We start from the raw sequence: 17,744 nt of genomic DNA on the forward strand, positions 1-17,744 counted from the left end.
ACTCTATGGCATTGAAGTCCCTCCCCTCTCCAAACCCCACCCTCCTCAGGCTCCACCCCCAAAACCTCCCGCCGGTGGCCAAGAGGGACCTGGCAACCCTAGATGGAGCACAGGAAGACCAGACTCAGTTGGATTCACAGCCCATGCATTTGACCTGGCGTGTTGCACCAGGGAGACCTGCTTCTGTTGAAAACCCTAGTGATATATTATGAAGGGAGGCCGAATGGGCACCTTGTCAGGGAGACATTTGGCCTTGTTGAGCCCTGTCGATGCCTTTTATCGATACACTCTTAAACAGATCTTTGGAATGATGGATTGTGTACATGTGCCAAGTTTGGAGCATCACTCTTAATAATTATTGGTACGAGACATTAAAGATGGCTTCTTTGGGAACATTAACCACGCATGCTGTCAATGCACATTAAGGTATAACATATATCGAACTTTTTATTAACTGGAGCAAAGCTCCACAATCACCAGCAGGAATTTTACTCGGGCTTGAAAAATAAAAGACGAAATAATTATTCAGATTTCTCCCCCAACTCAGCGTCATAGGCTTAAGCGCAGGGTGGAAAACAGTTTCCTTGCTTGCTTCTAAGTCTGCAAAAGCCTTAGGAGATGGCACAGGGAGACAAGATCAAGGCCACCAAATGATCTTCATGAATGGGGAGGGGCTGTGGCTCAGTGGCAGAGCATCTGCTTGGCATGCAGAAGGTCCTAGGTTCAATCCCCAGCATCTCCAGTTAAAGTAACTAGGCAAGTAGGTGATGTGGAAGACCCCTGCCTGAGACCCTGGAGAGCCGCTGCCAGTCTGAGTAGACAATACTGACTTTGATGCACCGAGGGTCTGATTCAGTATAAGGCAGCTTCATGTGTCCAATGCACCAGGATTTGAACCTTGAACTCTCATTGCCAAAACAAACATTCTGTCTACTGTCCAACACTTATCAACTAGAGGCTTAAGACAGTGCTGTGTTGGTTACTCAGCAGTTTTACCAGGGGAATATAATATCACGAGCAGAACAGTCATAACAATTGATAGTCTTTTCCAAAAATAGGAATAAGGGTGTTCTCTGAGAAAAAAATTCATTATAATTTCAAAGCCAGGAGTTGGGGAGTACACTTTTACCATTTATTCCTGATTTTCGGGTTGGAGCAGACAAAACTGCTTATGCACGTGTTAAATGTTGTCAAGTCGCTTCCAACTTATGATGACCCTATGAATTAATGTCCTCCAAAATATCCTATAATTAACAGCCTTGCTCAGATCTTGCAAACTGAGGGCTGTGAATTCCTTGATTGAGTCAATCCATGTCACGTTGGATCTGCTGTGCATACATGCACATTTTACTCATTATGTTCTCAGAAATAAGTGTTGACATTTCCCCCTCATTTTTCTCCTCAGATGAGACTTCCTCTCATCACTTTTGTGGAAAGTAGCATTTCGATCCTCTCAGACATAGATATGACACTCCTTTTCATTACGGTAATAAATTATATCATCGTGTTGTATAGGCTGAAATGCATCTGACAGGAAATAAAGAAAGACTGCGGAATAAAAGGAAACAAGAGTCCTAGATCTTGGTTTTGAACTCAAGCTGTTTCTGAGCTCAGGAAATTTGCCTGGGAAGCATGAAGATTGTTGATTTGTTACAGGCCTAACTACAAAATATGTTTTCCCCTGGGTCTACCCTGGGTCCATGTGATCATATGCATCTTGTGAGTTCCATGCTGAGAATCCCAGACATGTGAGAGTCCATTTCAGATTGGGCCATGGCTTAAGCCTTCTTCTCGTACATTTTCCTGAGCCGAAATAGCCCCAGGGGAAATGCTCTTTTGTCTCCTTATGGGCTCCACATTTACTGATGGGATACACCTAGGTTTCTCCAGTCAGGCAAATAGCACCCCCAGGGCCATTTCAAATCAGGAAGGTGGCACAAGGGGAAAGGTTTAACTCCGCTCCTCATACACTATGGTCCCAATCCAAACCAGGCTCAAACATGCCTGGGATTAAGTTCCCATTACAATGAACTTGGATTTCCACATTTGGTTGCCACAGGGAGGACTTAAGGATAATGTAATGTGCAGTGAGGGTCTTCAAAAGAACCATGCTGAGGTCAAGATGCATGAAACACATAGGATGAACAGGATGGGAGCCAAATCAGCATGTATTGTAGCATCCCCAGCATTATTTGACTGCATGTATGTCTCTGGCTCCAATAAAGGCCCTCAGTTGCATACCATAGAAACATACAGCTGGAAGGGGTCTCAAGGGTCATCTAGTTCAACCCCCTTGCACAACACAGGAAATGCATAACTACCACCCCTCCACTTCCCCAGTGACCCCTTCTCTATGCCCAGAGGAAGGCAAAAAAAAAAAAAAACACTTTCCAGGATCCCTGGTCAATCTGGCCTGGGGGGGAAATTCCTTCCTGACCCCCAAGTGGCGATCAGCATTACCCTGAGCATGTAATAAAGGGTCACGAGTGCAAAGCTCCAACTCATCCCTTCCTGACCTCCCTCTCATGATCTGCCTAAGTTCACAGAATCAGCATTGCTGTATCCTTACTGAGCTGCCATCGATGAAACCTTCTTCTTGCATTAATAGAATACCCATCAGAAGGAGAGAATCTGTAGTGGTAGTGAAAAGTGCCGTCAAGTCACAGCTGACTTACATAGGGTTTTCAAGGCAAGAGACATTCAGAGGTGGTTTCATTCAGAGGTGGTTTGCCATTGCCTGCCTCTGCGTAGCTATAGGATCTCTTCAGATGTCTCCCATCCAGGTACTAAACCAGGGCTGACCCTGCTTAGCTTCCAAGATATGACAAGATTGGGCTAGCCCAGGCCATCGTAGACAAACTGTTGTGGACTTTTATTTAATCCAATGTTTTCTAGTGTTTTAAAACTTGGTATCTAGGGTGATGGCTAGGGTTGCCAGGTCCCTCTTTGCCACCGGCAGGAGGTTTTTGGGGTGGGGCCTAAGGAGGGTGGGGTTTGGGGAGGGGAGGGACTTCAATGCCATAGAGTCCAATGGCCAAAGCGGCCATTTTCTCCTGGGGAGCTGATGTCTATCGGCTGGAGATCAGTTGTAATAGCAGGAGATCGCCAGCTAATACCTGGAGGTTGGCAACCCTAGTTATGGCTACTGTTCCATTCTGCCTGGCAGGGAATTCTATGTCACTCCAAAGCTTACATAACTTTACTTTTGCCTAGGAGTTAGACAGTATCACTTCAACTCCCTTCTGTTTTCTTTTCATTTTAGTACACATGAACACATGAAGCTGCCTTATACTGAATCAGACCTTTGGTCCATCAAAGTCGGTATTGTCTACTCAGACCGGCAGCGGCTCTCCAGCATCTCAAGCAGAGGTCTTTCACATCACCTACTTGCCTAATCCCCTTTAACTGGAGATGCCGGGGATTGAACCTGGGACCTTCTGCATGCCAGGCAGATGCTCTACCACTGAGCCACTTCTGATCTCCTTGAAGCCTCCTTTGGCTCAACTCCTTCACTGACATGCTGATGGGCAAAACACAGTTTCCAAGAGACTGTTCTGCACCAAATTGAATTATTTTTTTCCGTTTTTCAGCTCGATTTGGAGAACTGTAACCCGGTGCTGTCCCGTGGTGTTTGCTACAATGACATCATGGCAACGCGTTCCAGCAATTCCTTTGATTTTCAGGTGCTCCTTTTTGGAGCGGTTTCAAAACAACCTCGAGTTGTAACAGAGAAATCTTCTGAGCAGCTTTCAAACAGCAGCATTTCCGAGACACGCCCCCCCCCAGTAGTTTTCATGCAAAGTTCGCCTTATTTGTTGTTAAAACCTCCTTGTGGCCTTTTCCCCCAAGCCTGATTTACCAAACAGGATTTAGCCAAGGCTTTGTTTTCATGCATAAATTATGATGCATTTTGTTCTCCAAATTGTAAAGCAAGTAAGGAAGTAATGGGAGGGAGGAGATTTTTGATTTATTTATTTGATTTTTTTACCCCGCCCCATTCTCCCAGAGGCAGAAATATGAACCGAAACACTTTTTAAAAATCCACTAGTAAAACGAAGATCCCTGTCCAGTTCCAGCCACAGAGCTGTTGCTTGGGTAGAAAGATTTCGGCTGAGTTTAGAAGTATTGGGATTTTTTGGGGGGGATGTGAGGGTAAGAGAATTTTAAAGCTTAGGAGTGACCACCAACAACATCATTCTGTTTTTCCCTCAGCATTTGCGTGTCTCATAGAAGCTCTCCCCAGAGTTGTCATGGAGACCCCAAGGAGAGGAATTTAAGGATTAAAAAGTTGGTGTCATTTTTTTAAAGGAATTGTAGGTTTTTTAAAAAAAAAACATAAAAACTTCCCCTATACTGAGTAAGACCATTGGTCCTTCAAGCTCAGTGTTTCCTTTTGTGAGTGGACATCACTCTCCAATGTCATAGATTGAGAAAGGTCTTCTCCGCTGTCTGCTATGGGAGGTCCTTTAGCTGCAGACCACCGGAGTTGAATGTGGAACCATCTGAGCCCTTGAATCGAACCCATCCAAATCCTGATTTGACCATTCTGGCCTTCCTGAATAATATTTCATACTGCAAATTTCAGATAATATTTCATTCTACAGATGGGAAGTACATTTCTGCATGCAATAATAGAAAATCCTTGTGTGTACAAAACATTGTCTGATGTACTCCAGTATCCCTCTAAGCAGCTCAGAGCTATTTATATATGTTTCCAGTCCATCTTCCATTAAAATCCTGGGGAGGGATCCACTTAACATTGGCAATTAAAGTGAATATTGTCCCTTCAGTCCATTTTCTGGTAACAGCAAGAAGAGTCGTAGGCTAGAACTCTTTTTAGCCACGATGTGTGAGTTTTCTACATGCAGGGTAGTTATTGAAAAATGTGGCCCCGCCTCCTTACCTGGAGTAAAGAGACTTCTAGGAAGGCATCAAAATGGTAGGAAGAGCCCGGCTGAATCAGACCAAAGGTCCATCTAGTCCAGCATCTAGTTTCCAAAATTAGCCACCTAGAAACCTGTGAGAAACTGGAGTGGGCTAGGAGAGCAATGACCTTCATCTGTGCTCAGCATCTGATATCAAGGTCAACCTAGGTGAGATGCTGAAAGATTTTAGAATGGCTCTCCAGTGCATGTTTTATTAGCCGTCCAAGTCAGTCTTGCCTACTCAGACTGATAGCAGCTCTCTGGGGTCTCAGGCAGAGGTCCTTCACATCACCTACTGCCCGATCCTTTAACCTGGAGGTGCCAGGGATTGAACCTGGGACCTTCTGCAAAGCAAACAGAGGCTTGAGAGCTATCAAAACTGGTGGCCATTATTATGTCTAGCTATAGGGAATTTCAGACATTCACTCTAAAGCACTTTCTCTGTCGTTTTAGAAACTCAGCAGCGTGTTAGAATGGTGTACTTCCAGATGATCAGCTCCAATGCACATCGGTATAGATATTGGCTACTTGAGGTCACAGTGGTAATACAGTATCTTATTGCCCAAAGGTTATTCAGATGTTATTATAATACTTAAAGCCAAAAGATGAGAGCATAACTGAACTGTTGCCCAAAGGCAGTTACTGATTAAAATGGATTAAATCTTCCCAACAAATTTGAGCAATGGATTAGTTGTCACATTATAGTTGATCCTAGCAATAGTGCTGTAATTGTTAAAAAGTCATAACTGCCTAATATTCCAAAGTTAATATAATTTGTTTCATTCTCTACTCTCTGCTTGCTGTAACCTAGTATCAAGACACTTTTTGTTGACATTGTTAATTCTCTAGCTGCATTAAGATATCACATTCTCTCCCCTTGGAGCACAAGAAAGGCAGAAGAATTTCCAGACCAAACCAGGAGCAGAGCCAAATCTGACAGCAGTTACTTCCACAAAAGTCAAAGCAAGCTCCGTTGTAGGCAAATAGAAGATAATATCCTCTTAATAGTAAGATCTTCATATTTTTAGTAGCATTGTTAGGTTTGATCGGTAACTTGCAGAGCAGTCCTAAGCAGAATAACACTCTTCTAGACCCCACTGATATAGAAGGCGGTAGCCTTTCTTAGGATTGCACTGGAAATCAACTCTTTAGTTGACTAATTCTTGAGCTAAGGACACCCTTGCTTATTTGTGAAGTTGTGCTGATTCTCTCATCTTGTTGGAAAAGCAAGTAAAAGAAAAAAGAGGAGGGCTGATGGGGAAAGGGAAAGTAAGGTGCATGTTTAATTTTTGGTATTTCTAGTTAATCTCTGGTATTTCTCACGACCTGAGTTCGATCCCAACGGAAGTCGGTTTCAGTAGCCGGCTCAAGGTTGACTCAGCCTTCCATCCTTCCATGGTCTGTAAAACAAGTATCCAGCTTTCTGGGGGTAAAAGGAAGATGACTGGGGAAGGCACTGGCAAACCACCCCGTAAACAAAGTCTGCCTAGTAAACATCGGGATGTGACGTCACCCCATGGGTCAGGAATGACCCGTTGCTTGCACAGGGGACCTTTACCTTTTTTTCTAGTTAAAGAGAGACAGCATGGTGTAGTGGTTAAGGTGTCGGACTAGGACCTGGGAAACCCAGGTTCAAATCCTCCAGCCTAAGGAGTCCCTCCAACATAAGTAGCTCTTTCTCCAGTGGAAGAGCCTTTTACAGTTCAATCCTAAGGAGAGTTACTGTGGTCTATACTCATCCATTTCAATGGAATTAGATTGGAGTAAATCTGCACAGGATCACACTGTTAAGTCATAGAAAGGCTCCTTAGATTGGAGGAAGTCTTCAAACTTGAACCAGAAGGAAAGGAGGGGTATAAATATCTTAATTAATTAAATTAATTAACTTTGCTCAACTGAGTGGTAGGATAGGAGTAGGATCCACCCCAATCACAAATAGTTCAATCAATAACAACCCCCCCCCAATGGCAGACATCAAGCTTAACTGAGCAACCAAATTAGCTTAAACCAAAGGTCCACACAAATAAAATAGCTTTAACCAGTTTTCTGGAAGTCAAAAGAGATGAAGACAAATGTGCAGAGGAGAGAGTTCCATAACCTTAGCATATGATCCACATAATCTTGTGCCTCTAAAAAGGGAGGATCGGCATACATGCATGTACAACCCAGGTCCAGGGCTGCCAAGAACAACTATGGAACCGCCTCACACCACCCACCAACCCAAACATTACATGACAACAAATCACATGCATTATCCAGTTCCATGGGCCCCAGCATGACCTGGGCCTCCAGAATTCTGTATTTGCACTACACAGACTCCACATTATTTGCTTGTAGAAAAGTGTGTGAGATACCCTGTGAAAGATACATGCTTTGGCCAGCAATTGCATGAACCAGCTCTTGGAGCAAACAGAAACAGAACAATTCTCCAGTTAACCTATTAGTTGCATCATCCACTTAAAGCCATGTTGTATCATTTCGGCAGTACTTAGGACCTGTGGTTGTTGATGGTGATCGCATGGGAACACCCCCGTTAAAACCTCTTCATTCAGTCACGTATAGCCAAGGGCAATTTTCACAGGCAGGTTGCTAGCCTCTCCACTGGATATGGCAAAGTATCTTAAAACTCAGGGGTGTAAATATGTCAGGAGGTGAAAGAACTCATGGAAAGGAGGTTCAGAAATAGTCTGAAAATGTAAGGGAACAAGAAAACCCCAAGACAAGACAAGGGAAGAAGAAAACCCCTGCAAATACCTCGCCTGCTACCATGGACCAGTGAATACAGTGGTTACCATGGCTGGGTGGTGGACTTCAGAGGGCAGGCTTTGTTTTTCCTCCCTACCCAAACAGAGAGTCTTGATCCAGTCTGTGGGTTTGTGTACTTTAGGCAAGCCAACTTTGCCCCACAAGAGCTAAGAAGATTGTTTCGGTCTGAATGTATCTCATGCCTTTTGGTTTCTCTTAGCATCCCCCATTCCGAGTGATTCACTGCTAAAGACGCAGAGATATCGCGTCGTTTTGAGAATCCAAAAATGTGAACCGGAAAACATTTTGTCTCATCAAATGCAACTGGAAGCACAACTTGCATGCTAAACCCCATATCGTTTTCCTACTGGGAAAAAAAGAACAAGTTAAAATGTAGATCCTAATAATCAACAAACCCTACTGCCATCAATTCTCGGAGGGTTTTGCTGCTTAGCATGCAGAGAGAGTACTGATTCTGTTGAATGCCCATATTGTCCCTAACAGGAATGACTACACTGTAGGATCTCATGGTTATGGGTATCTATGAAATGGACTGCAGTCATAGGTGAATTCAGATTTCAGGACACCCAGAAGCTAGCATGAGATCCTGCTTGTAAAGCCAATATATCATTTTGGGAATTCGTAGCCCCGACGTGGATGGCCCAGGCTAGCCCTGTCTTGTCAGATCTTGGAAGCTAAGCAGGGTCAGTCCTGGTTAGTACTTGGATGGGAGACCACTAAGGAAGTCCAGGGTGCTATGCAGAGGCAGACAATGGCAAACCATCTCTCTTTGTCTCTTGCCTTAAAAACCCTATGGGGTTGCCATTACTCAGCTGCAACCTGATGACACTTTCTACCACCGGGCTCCTTGGATCCAAGGAGGTATGTTGATCTCTGCCTCTCTCCATCCCTCTTTGATAACTGTTGCCCCTGTCCATTTCTTAAGAACATAAGAAAAGTCATGCTGGATCAGACCAAGGTCCATCAAGTCCAGCAGTCTGTTCACACAGTGGCCAACCAGGTGCCACTAGGGAGCCCACAAACAAGATGACTGCAGCAGCAATTTCCTGCCGGTGTTCCAAAGCACCTTCTTATCTTTCTGTAAGTTCCCATTCATGGTATCCAGCAACAAAGCACCACAATGTATCAGCTTGAAGAACTCCTTTCCTCATACTATCCTGGTATGTGTTTACTCCACAAGCCTTTTCCCTTGGTTCCTCAGCCCCACCACTCCTGCTGTTTGACCCCCCCCCCCATCCCCTCACCTGCCTGGCCTGCATAGACTGCTGTTTGTGAACTGTCCCCAACCACCATCTCTGGCCTGTGATTGTGCCTCTCGTGTTGGCCACATACAACCCTCCTGAGACCCATATTTTCCATTTCTCATCCTGAGGGAGCCAGCGTGGATAAGATTAGTGGTTTGGAGCAGTGGAGTCTGATCTCGAGAACTGGGTTTGATTCCCCACTCCTTCACATGAGCGGCGGAGGCTAATCTGGTGAACTGGATTGGTTTTCCCATTCCTACACATGAAGCCTGCTGGGTGACCTTGGGCTAGTCACTGCTCTCTCAGCCCCACCTACCTCACAGGGTGTCTGCTGTGGGAAGGGGAAGGGAAGGTGATTGTAAGCCAGTTTGATTCTTCCTTAAGTGGTAGAGAAAGTCGGCATATAAGTGGTAGAGTAATTGGGTTCTTCTCCTTCTCCTTCTCCTTCTCCTTCTCCTTCTCCTTCTCCTTCTCCTTCTCCTTCTCCTTCTCCTTCTCCTTCTCCTTCTCCTTGCCTGTGAGATGCAGTAGGGGAATGGGAACTAGGATTGTGCATATCGATAAACCCGAACCGAAAATAAACCCAAAAAAGGCCTTTTCGGCTTCTTTCAGATTTAATTAGAACTGAATATTAAAACTGGGAATAAAACCGAAGCCAGAAAGCCGATCGCCGAATCAGCCGAATAGGTATTCGGCTTTTTTCAACTTCGGCTTTCCCCAGCCTTTTCCCTATGGGAATTTTTTATGAGCTCCGGGGGAGGAACTTTTTGGAGGTAGAGTTCCCAAATTTTCAGGGTGGCTTCAAGGGCCTTTCTTTGCATGAACCCCAATGTTTGGTGAAGATTGGGTTAGGGGATTCCAATTTTATGCAGTCCTGAAGGGGTCACACCCCCCCACTCCTCCATAGCCCACATATTGCTCCTGGCTCTGTCAAACTACCTCCCACAGTTTGGCCACCTTCCCTTGGCCATTTTTTTTAAAAAGAAACTTTGTAGTTCAGACTAAGTGAATTGTGGGATATTCCTGCTGGGAGAATTGTATTTAAAATATCAGGCGTCTCTGATGTACACTCTTTTGAAAGTTTCATTGTGATCCTCTGAGCATAGCCCAGGAGCAGTTATTCTCTTTGAACTTGTCTCAGTCTATCAGGCAAAAAGCTATCACTGACTCTGATGTTCTTCTGCAGGAAAATGGGGTGCAAGAGGCCTTCAGAATGCTGATTCTGTCTTCTAGGGTCAGACACATGAGGAACAGGGAGTCTACTGGATACTTACCTACTGAGACATCCTCCCACCCTTTCCCATTGAAAGGAATGGGAACTGTTTAGACTTTAGTATGGAGAGAGTCAGTGCAGTGTAGTGGTTAGACAGCAGGAGACTCGGGGACAGATCTCCACTCCGCCACATAGCTCCCTAGGTGACCTTGCCTACTTCGCAAGGTTGTTGTTGGGATAAAATAGGGGAGAGGAAAACCTTGTGCATTTCTCTGCCCTCTGTCGGATAAGAATATCATAATAAACAAGGATAATGTGCTGTTGCACCAATCCCACTCCTTTTTCAGCAGGGCACGAATAGGAGAAGTGCCTTGTGTAGCTTCACCTAAAGAGGGAGAAGCATCCGCCCGCCCCCCTTTTTCCTGGGTAAATATTGTAGAGTTTTAAAACCAGTTCCAAAACTCCAGCACTTGACACTCTCAAAGTGTTAGAAGAGGTGTGTGTTCTTAAAAAAAATTTTTTTCCACCTGGGGTTTTCCTTCCTCCCCTTTCCAAAGGAAAAACCTTCTACGCTGTGATTGTCGCTGCATTCGTAAGAGCAAATTACATCAAGGCACTGAACCTTGGAAAGTTTAAAAATAAGTCCTTAGCAAACTCGACTACCAGGGAAGATGCTCCAGGGCCTCTCCCTGCCCTTAAATAATGCAAAGTAATAGGCAACCCATGAGTTATTTTTAGTGAAAAAAGAAAAAAATAGCCACGATCTCACATCTTTTATATTACTGAATCATGATGTGGAATAATGAAGGCAGTGTAATAACTTCAGCCGGGCTTGCTATCACGGCGGAGATGGAAGTTGCATCAGGACGGGCAGCCTGGTAGGGGCAATTCACTGGGGAGAATAGACAGGGAGGTATGAACCCTCCATAAAACATAGAATTTGCTGTCACAGGATATAGTGGTGGTCACAGGCAGAGACGGCTTTAAAAGGGGATTAGACAGATTCATGGAGAGGTCTATCAGTGGATAGGTCTACTAATAATGGTGACTAAAGGGAACCTCCATGTTCAGAGGCAGTCAACCTCTCAATTCCAGTGCCAGGAGGCAACATTGGGGGAAGGCCTTGGCCTCTATGCCCTATTGTTGGTCCTCCAAACTAACTGGGTGGCCCCTGTGTAAGATGGGATGCTGGACTAGATGGACCACTGGTCTGATCCAGCAGGGCTCTTCTTAAGTTCTTATGTTCATTTCAAAATCATGAGGTTTCAGGACTAAAGTGTTTAGGATGACCCTTAAAGGCGGAGGCAGAGCTTGACTCTGGTAGAGAATCCATATGAAACTTCCTGAGCTTTAGCTCAGTGCTGTACATTTTAACTAGCAGTAGCTCTGCAGGGTTTCCGGTATCCTGTAGACCACCTTTCCCTCCACCTGTGACCAAACTAAGCTCTTTTAATTGGATAGGGCAGAAACTGGGAGCCCTGACCTGGATAGCCCCAGGTTAGCCTGATCTCATCAGATCTCGGAAGCTAAGCAGGATTGACCCTGGCAAATATTTGGATGGGAGACCTCCAAGGAATACCAAGGTCTTGATGTGGAGCCAGGCAATGGCAAACCACCTCTGAATGTCTCTTGCCTTGAAAACCCTATGAGGTCGCCATAGGTCAGCTGTGACTTGATGGCAAAAAAAGTGTGTGGGAGGGGGGGACTGGGAAGCCTCAAAGTGTTATTAAAAATGAAAGAGCCCAAAGGGAATGTTATGCTGTGCAAGGGGCTTTGTGTTTCTCCAGTGTGTGTAGTGTGTAGTATGGTGCAGTGTTTAGAGTGTCAGTCGAGTATCTGGACGACCCAAGTTCAAATCCCCACTCTGCCATGGAAGCTTGCTGGGAGACCTGGGCCCCCCCAGACACCCCCTCTCATCCTAACGCATCATGCAGGGTTGTTAGGATAAAATGGAGGAGAATGATGTAAAGCTGCTTTGGGTCCCCAGTAGAGAGAAAGACAAGAGTATACATGGAATAAATAAATTGATAAATTTGCCCACCTCAGGGTCTGTTCCTAATAAACCTTCATGTTCAGCCTGGGTGGGGGGGAATCCCTTAAAGGCACCCAGGATGTACTACCTGAATTGGCCGTCTCATCCCCTCCTCTGAAGCAGCCTCTGGGCACAGGAAGCTCTCAGCTGTGGGGAGGGGCTGTGGCTCAGTGGTAGAGCCTCTGCTTGGCATGCAGAAGATCCCAGGTTCAATCCCCGGCATCTCCAGTTAAAGGAACTAGGCCAGGGGTGGGGAACTTCAGGCCCAGGGGCTGTTTAAGGCCCATGAAATCATTTGGTCTGGCTTTTCATGGGTCCTGGCAGATCTCTAGCTCAGAAGGATCTAAGACTGGTGATCTAAGACTGGTGATCTGCCTCCTCCCGCGGACAGGAATAGCCTCTATTCTATTCAAGGCAGATGTGAGTTTGTTTTGCCAAGAAAAGGAACCTTTTGCCCCCTTGCAGAAGAGTCGTTAGCTATGGAGCTGTTAGAACTGCCCAAGAAACTGTGTTAACCCTTTCCCACCCGGGCCATGGAGAAACATATTCCCTCTGTACTACAAGAGAGCTGGGGGCAGAAGTGGGGACAATGGAGGGGTTAAAGGGGGCAGGGCCAGAATGCACAGGGTGTGTGTGTGTGAGTTCTTAGCCAGTGTGTCATCTTTTCACCCCTGCAGGAGGAGGTATCAGGGGCCAGCTGTAAAATCCGGCACTGATCATGTGGAGCAGGAGCAACTCCAGAGTGCGGCTGGATGGCTACGCCCAGCTGGTGCAGCAGACCATCCTGTGCCACCAGGTGGGCGAGTGCGTCACCGGCTGGATGCCTGCCTGCTTGCCTGCGCCTGGGGGGGCATCTGGGGCAGCTGCCTGCTTGGGGCTTGGTCGGCTAATTTTTTAGTTGATCATTTTGTATGGCCCGCAAATTATGTTATAAATATCCAAATGGCCCTTGGCGGAAAAAAGGTTCCCCACCCCTGGACTAAGCAAATAAGTGATGTGAAAGACCTCTACCTGAGACCCTGAAGAGCCGCTGTTTGTCTGAGTAGACAATACTGACTTCGATGGACCAAGGGTCCGATTCAGTATAAGGCAGCTTCATGTGTTCATGTGAGATAAGCACCGAGGATGTATCTGAAGGCAAGGAAGTTCCACAGCCTTTGGAGAGGCTGGAGATGAAAAGGTATTCCTAGGCGATGTCTGGGGCTCAATGTTACCACAGGGAGCCCAGTGCTAGCCCAAAGCACGGTGAGACTTGCTGAAGGGGTCTAATAATACAACAACAACAATAGTGCACTGCCAAGTCACAGCCCAGACAGGAGATGAGCGGCGGTGGTTTGCCACTGCCTGCCTGTGAGCAGCAACCACAGCCTTCCTTGGTGGTCTCCCATCCAAGTACTGATTGGACGACCCTGCTTAGCTTCCTAACTCTGATGAGATCAGGCTAGGCTGGGCTGTTAAAGGACATACAGCCACAAAAAACAGAGGCAGAAAAGAGGATCCTGAGGGTCAGCAGAGACAGGTGTGAGAGCCGGCAAGTGATGCTGCAGAACAGGCAGCTCTTGGCTCTGGAGGTGCTCTTAGGTGCGCCAAGGGAGTCTTCTAAAGGCCCTGTAAGAACGTAAGAAGAGCCCTGCTGGATCAGACCAGTGGTCCCTGTAGTCCAGCATCCTGTCTCACTCAGGGGCCAACCAGTTCCTCCCACAACCCGGCACAGAGGCCAAGATCTTCCCCAATGTTGCCCTGATGTTGCCTCCTGGCACTGGTATTCACTATTGACTGCCTCTGAATGTGGGACAGTAGGGGGAAAAAGCAAAGGTCCAGTAGCACCTTAAAGACTAACAGAATTTCGGGCAGAGGATGAGCTTTCATGACCCACAGCTCACTTCTCCAGAAGTGAGCTCAAGAAAGCTCATCCCCTGCCAGGATTTTTGTTAGTCTTTAAAGTGCTCCTGGACCCTTGCTTTTTTCTACTGCTACAGACAGACTAACACAGCTACCCATCATGGTCTGACCATGGAAGTTCCCTTTAGTCACCAGGGCTAGTAGCCACTGAGAGCCAGCATGGTGTAGTGGTTAAGAGTGGTGGTTTGGAGCAGTGGAGGCTGATCTGGTGAACCGGATTTGTTTCCCCACTACTCCACATGAAGCCAGCTGGGTCACCTTGGGCTAGTCACAGCTCTCTTAGCGCTTACTGTTGTGGGGAGGAGAAGGGAAGGCGATTGTAAGCTGGTTTGGGGAGGGGAAGGGAAGGCGATTGTAAGCTGGTTTGATTCTCCCTTAAGAGGTAGAGAAAGTCGGCATATAAAAACCAATTCTTTGTCTTGAACACATGAAGCTGCCTTATACTGAATCAAACCCTTGGTCCATCGAAGTCGGTATTGTCTACTCAGACCAGCAGCGGCTCTCCAAGGTTTCAGGTAGAGGTCTTTCACATCACCTACTGGGCTAGTCCCTTTAACTGGAGATGCTGGGGATTGAACCTGGGACCTTCTGCATACCAAGCAGATGCTCTACCATTGAGCCACGGCTCTTCTTCTTCTTCTTTCCTCCAAGGGGAGTGGGAGGGTCCCACCAAGCTTTTGACCGGAGTGAGAGCCTGGAAATCATCGCAGGAATGCAAGTAGTGCTGAAAACAGCGCCCCGCGGTGGGCAATGAGCGCTGGGAAGAGGCAGCGCAGTTAATAGGAAAGGCTGCACGGGTGGTCCCAGCGGTGATCCTGGGAGGAAGCCCATCATGGACAGGTCTAAGAATCGGGGTGGGGAGTAATCTGCCGGCCAGCAGCACTGACCTTCGACCGCTGGCTCTGTCCGGTCGTGTGGATCTCTGCAACCTGAACCGGAGCGCTGGAGGGAATGGGGAGACCCTCCCCAATGGGAGCCGGCTGGAGAGGAGGGGGGGGCACCCAGCCGCCGCTCCCCAGTCTGTGGGTGAGAGAAGAACACACGAACACATGAAGGTACCTTCTGGTGAATCAGACCCTGGGTCCATCAAAGTCGGTATTGTCTACTCAGACTGGCAGTGGCTCTCCAGGGTCTCAGGCTGAGTTCTTTCACATCACCTACCCGCCTAGTCCCTTTAACTGGGGATGCCGGGGATTGAACCTGGGACCTTCAGCATGTCAAGCAGATGCTCTACCACTGAGCCACAGCCCCTCGCCAAAGGAAAGAGCCAGGGGCCAGGCGCTGGGGCCAGGAGGCGCTGCTGAAGTCCGGCGGTCTTCTCTACTTCTCGTGGCTGCCAGTCCCGGGGGTCGCCGGGTGGCCAGAAGGGCGCCTTCTCCACGTGCTGCGCGGCGCGCTGCCGGAGATGCTGGTAGGGCCGGGAGGTGCGCACCGAGACCGGGAAAGGCGAGCTGGTTTGGGGCTCTGCGCCTCCGAGCCCCTGGGAGCTTGCGCGCCCTGGAGAGGGAACCCTCCAAACTCGGTTTCGGGACGAAGGGAGGCGTGCCCAGGCACGAAGGCCTTGAAACCTCTGCCCCCGAAGGTGTTGGGGGCCCAGGAGCGCGCCAGGCAAACCACTGGCCTATCGAGGCCGGTATAATCTGCTCCGAGTGGCACCGGCTCTCCGGGGTCTCTGGGGAAGGTCTTTTACATCACGCACTAGTGGAAGCTTTTCGCAGGACCAGCCGGGATCCGAACCTGGGACCTTCTCCGTACGAAGCTCCGCCGCTGAGCCAACGTGGTGGGGAGGAAAGTAGATGCTGCAAATGTCCCCAAGCACCTGCCTCTTTATCATGATTTCTCTCCAGGATCAGAGGGGCATGCCTATTCTATTAGGTGCTGTGGAACAAAGGCTGGAGAATACTGCTACAGTCATCTTGTTCGGGGGCTTCCTAGAGGCACCTGGTTGGCCACTGTGTGAACAGACTGCTGGACTTGATGGGCTGATCCAGCAGGGCCTTTCTTATGTTCCTATGATGTGCCCCAGAACTCATCCCTGGGGCACTCATCTTCTCCTGGGATCAAGCAGCCTCTGGGCACAGGAAGCTCTTAGCTGTGGGCAGGGGCTGTGGCTCAGTGGCAGAGCATCTGCTTGGCACACAGAAGGTCCCAGGTTCAATCCCCGGCATCCCCAGTTAAAGGGACTAGGCAAGTGGGTGATGTGAAAGACCCCTGCCTGAGACCCTGGAGAGCCGCTGTCGGTCTGAGTGGACAATACTGACTTTGATGGACCAGGGGTGGGTCTGATTCAGTAGAAGGCAGCTTCGTGTGTTCAACCGGAGTCCGGTCCCAGTCGAACAGCCCCTCTGTTGGCTCACTAAGACACGGGTCCCAATGGCCTCTGCACAGTCTCCTTCGGAGTATTTACCGGGTATGAGTCAATGCCTGGCTAGAAACGGTTAATAGTGAAGCAGAGAGCTTGAACTGGTGAAGGGAAATGTGAAAACCAAGGTAGGCTGCGTCTGGACTGAGAGGTTCCCGCAGGTTGTCGATACTGGACTGAGAGGTTCCCACAGGTTGTTGATACATCCAAGGGCAAAAGCACCAGTTTTGCTAGCTGGAATCTGAGCCTCTTTATAGATTCTCGCAGGGCGTGGGGGGGGGCGTGGGGGGGGAGACCTGGGGCTGGGAAGAAGATTGGAGAGCCGGCCTGGTATTGCATTGAAAGGTTCGAACTAGGATCGGGAGACCCAGTTCGGATTCCCACTCTTCCACGGAAGCTGGCTGCATAACCGTCTCTTGGCCTAACCCACTTCACAGGGGTGTTGTGAGGATAAAATGGGGGCGGGAAGAACAGTGCTCCGCTTTGGGTCGCCAGAGTGGAGAAAAGCGGCGTATAAATGTCTACATTAGCACAGCAGGTCCTGTAGCGTTATGTAGGATAAAGAAAAGAGCTCCCGCCTACTGAGAGTATGAGAAGACAGGCTGCACACGGGGGTCTACAAAGATCAACAGGATCCCAAAGGCGTTTCCGCTGTTTTTACTATCCTCTAGCTGGGAACTATCTGCCAGGGTAGATGATTTTTGTTTCTCCGGGGATTTCCAGGTCGTAGGCGGGGATCAAAGACCGAAAACGCCTTGCCGGTTCCCAAGGAGCTTTCTGGCCGCACAAGGATTTGAACCCAGGATCTGTAATTTACCGAAAAGGAAGGCTATGCTTTCCCTGCAAGTTTTCGCAGGTGCGGAGGAAGAAACGAAGGGAGGTGGTAATCCTGGATGGAGGGACCTATATTAGTTAAGAAGACTTCCAAAGCTCATGAGGTTCGTTTTCGGATTCTTATGGTCAATGTGTGGTTTGGGGAATCTCCCCAGTGTGGGGGTGGGGCTCCTCGCTTTTTCCTCTCTTCCTTCCAAGAGCTTTCTCGAAATCTTTCAGAAGACACCCCAAGGAAAACACACAGAGCGAGCTGCGGCTCTCGATAGCAACTGGTTCCCCATTGATTTCTTCTTCTTTTTTTCGTATTTTTAATCCAAGGGACTAATCCTCGTGCAAGAGTTCATCTAGGCCCAGGATCTGGCGATTAGAGCTGTTTGGAGATACAGACGCATCGTCGGGGTCTGCAGACCGCAGGCAGGGCCGAACAAAAAGGGTCCTTTCCCGTCCCCCCCCACCTTGCTTTTCC

The sequence above is a fragment of the Euleptes europaea genome, chromosome 11, assembly GCF_029931775.1.
Source record: "Euleptes europaea isolate rEulEur1 chromosome 11, rEulEur1.hap1, whole genome shotgun sequence".
NCBI lineage: Eukaryota > Metazoa > Chordata > Lepidosauria > Squamata > Sphaerodactylidae > Euleptes > Euleptes europaea.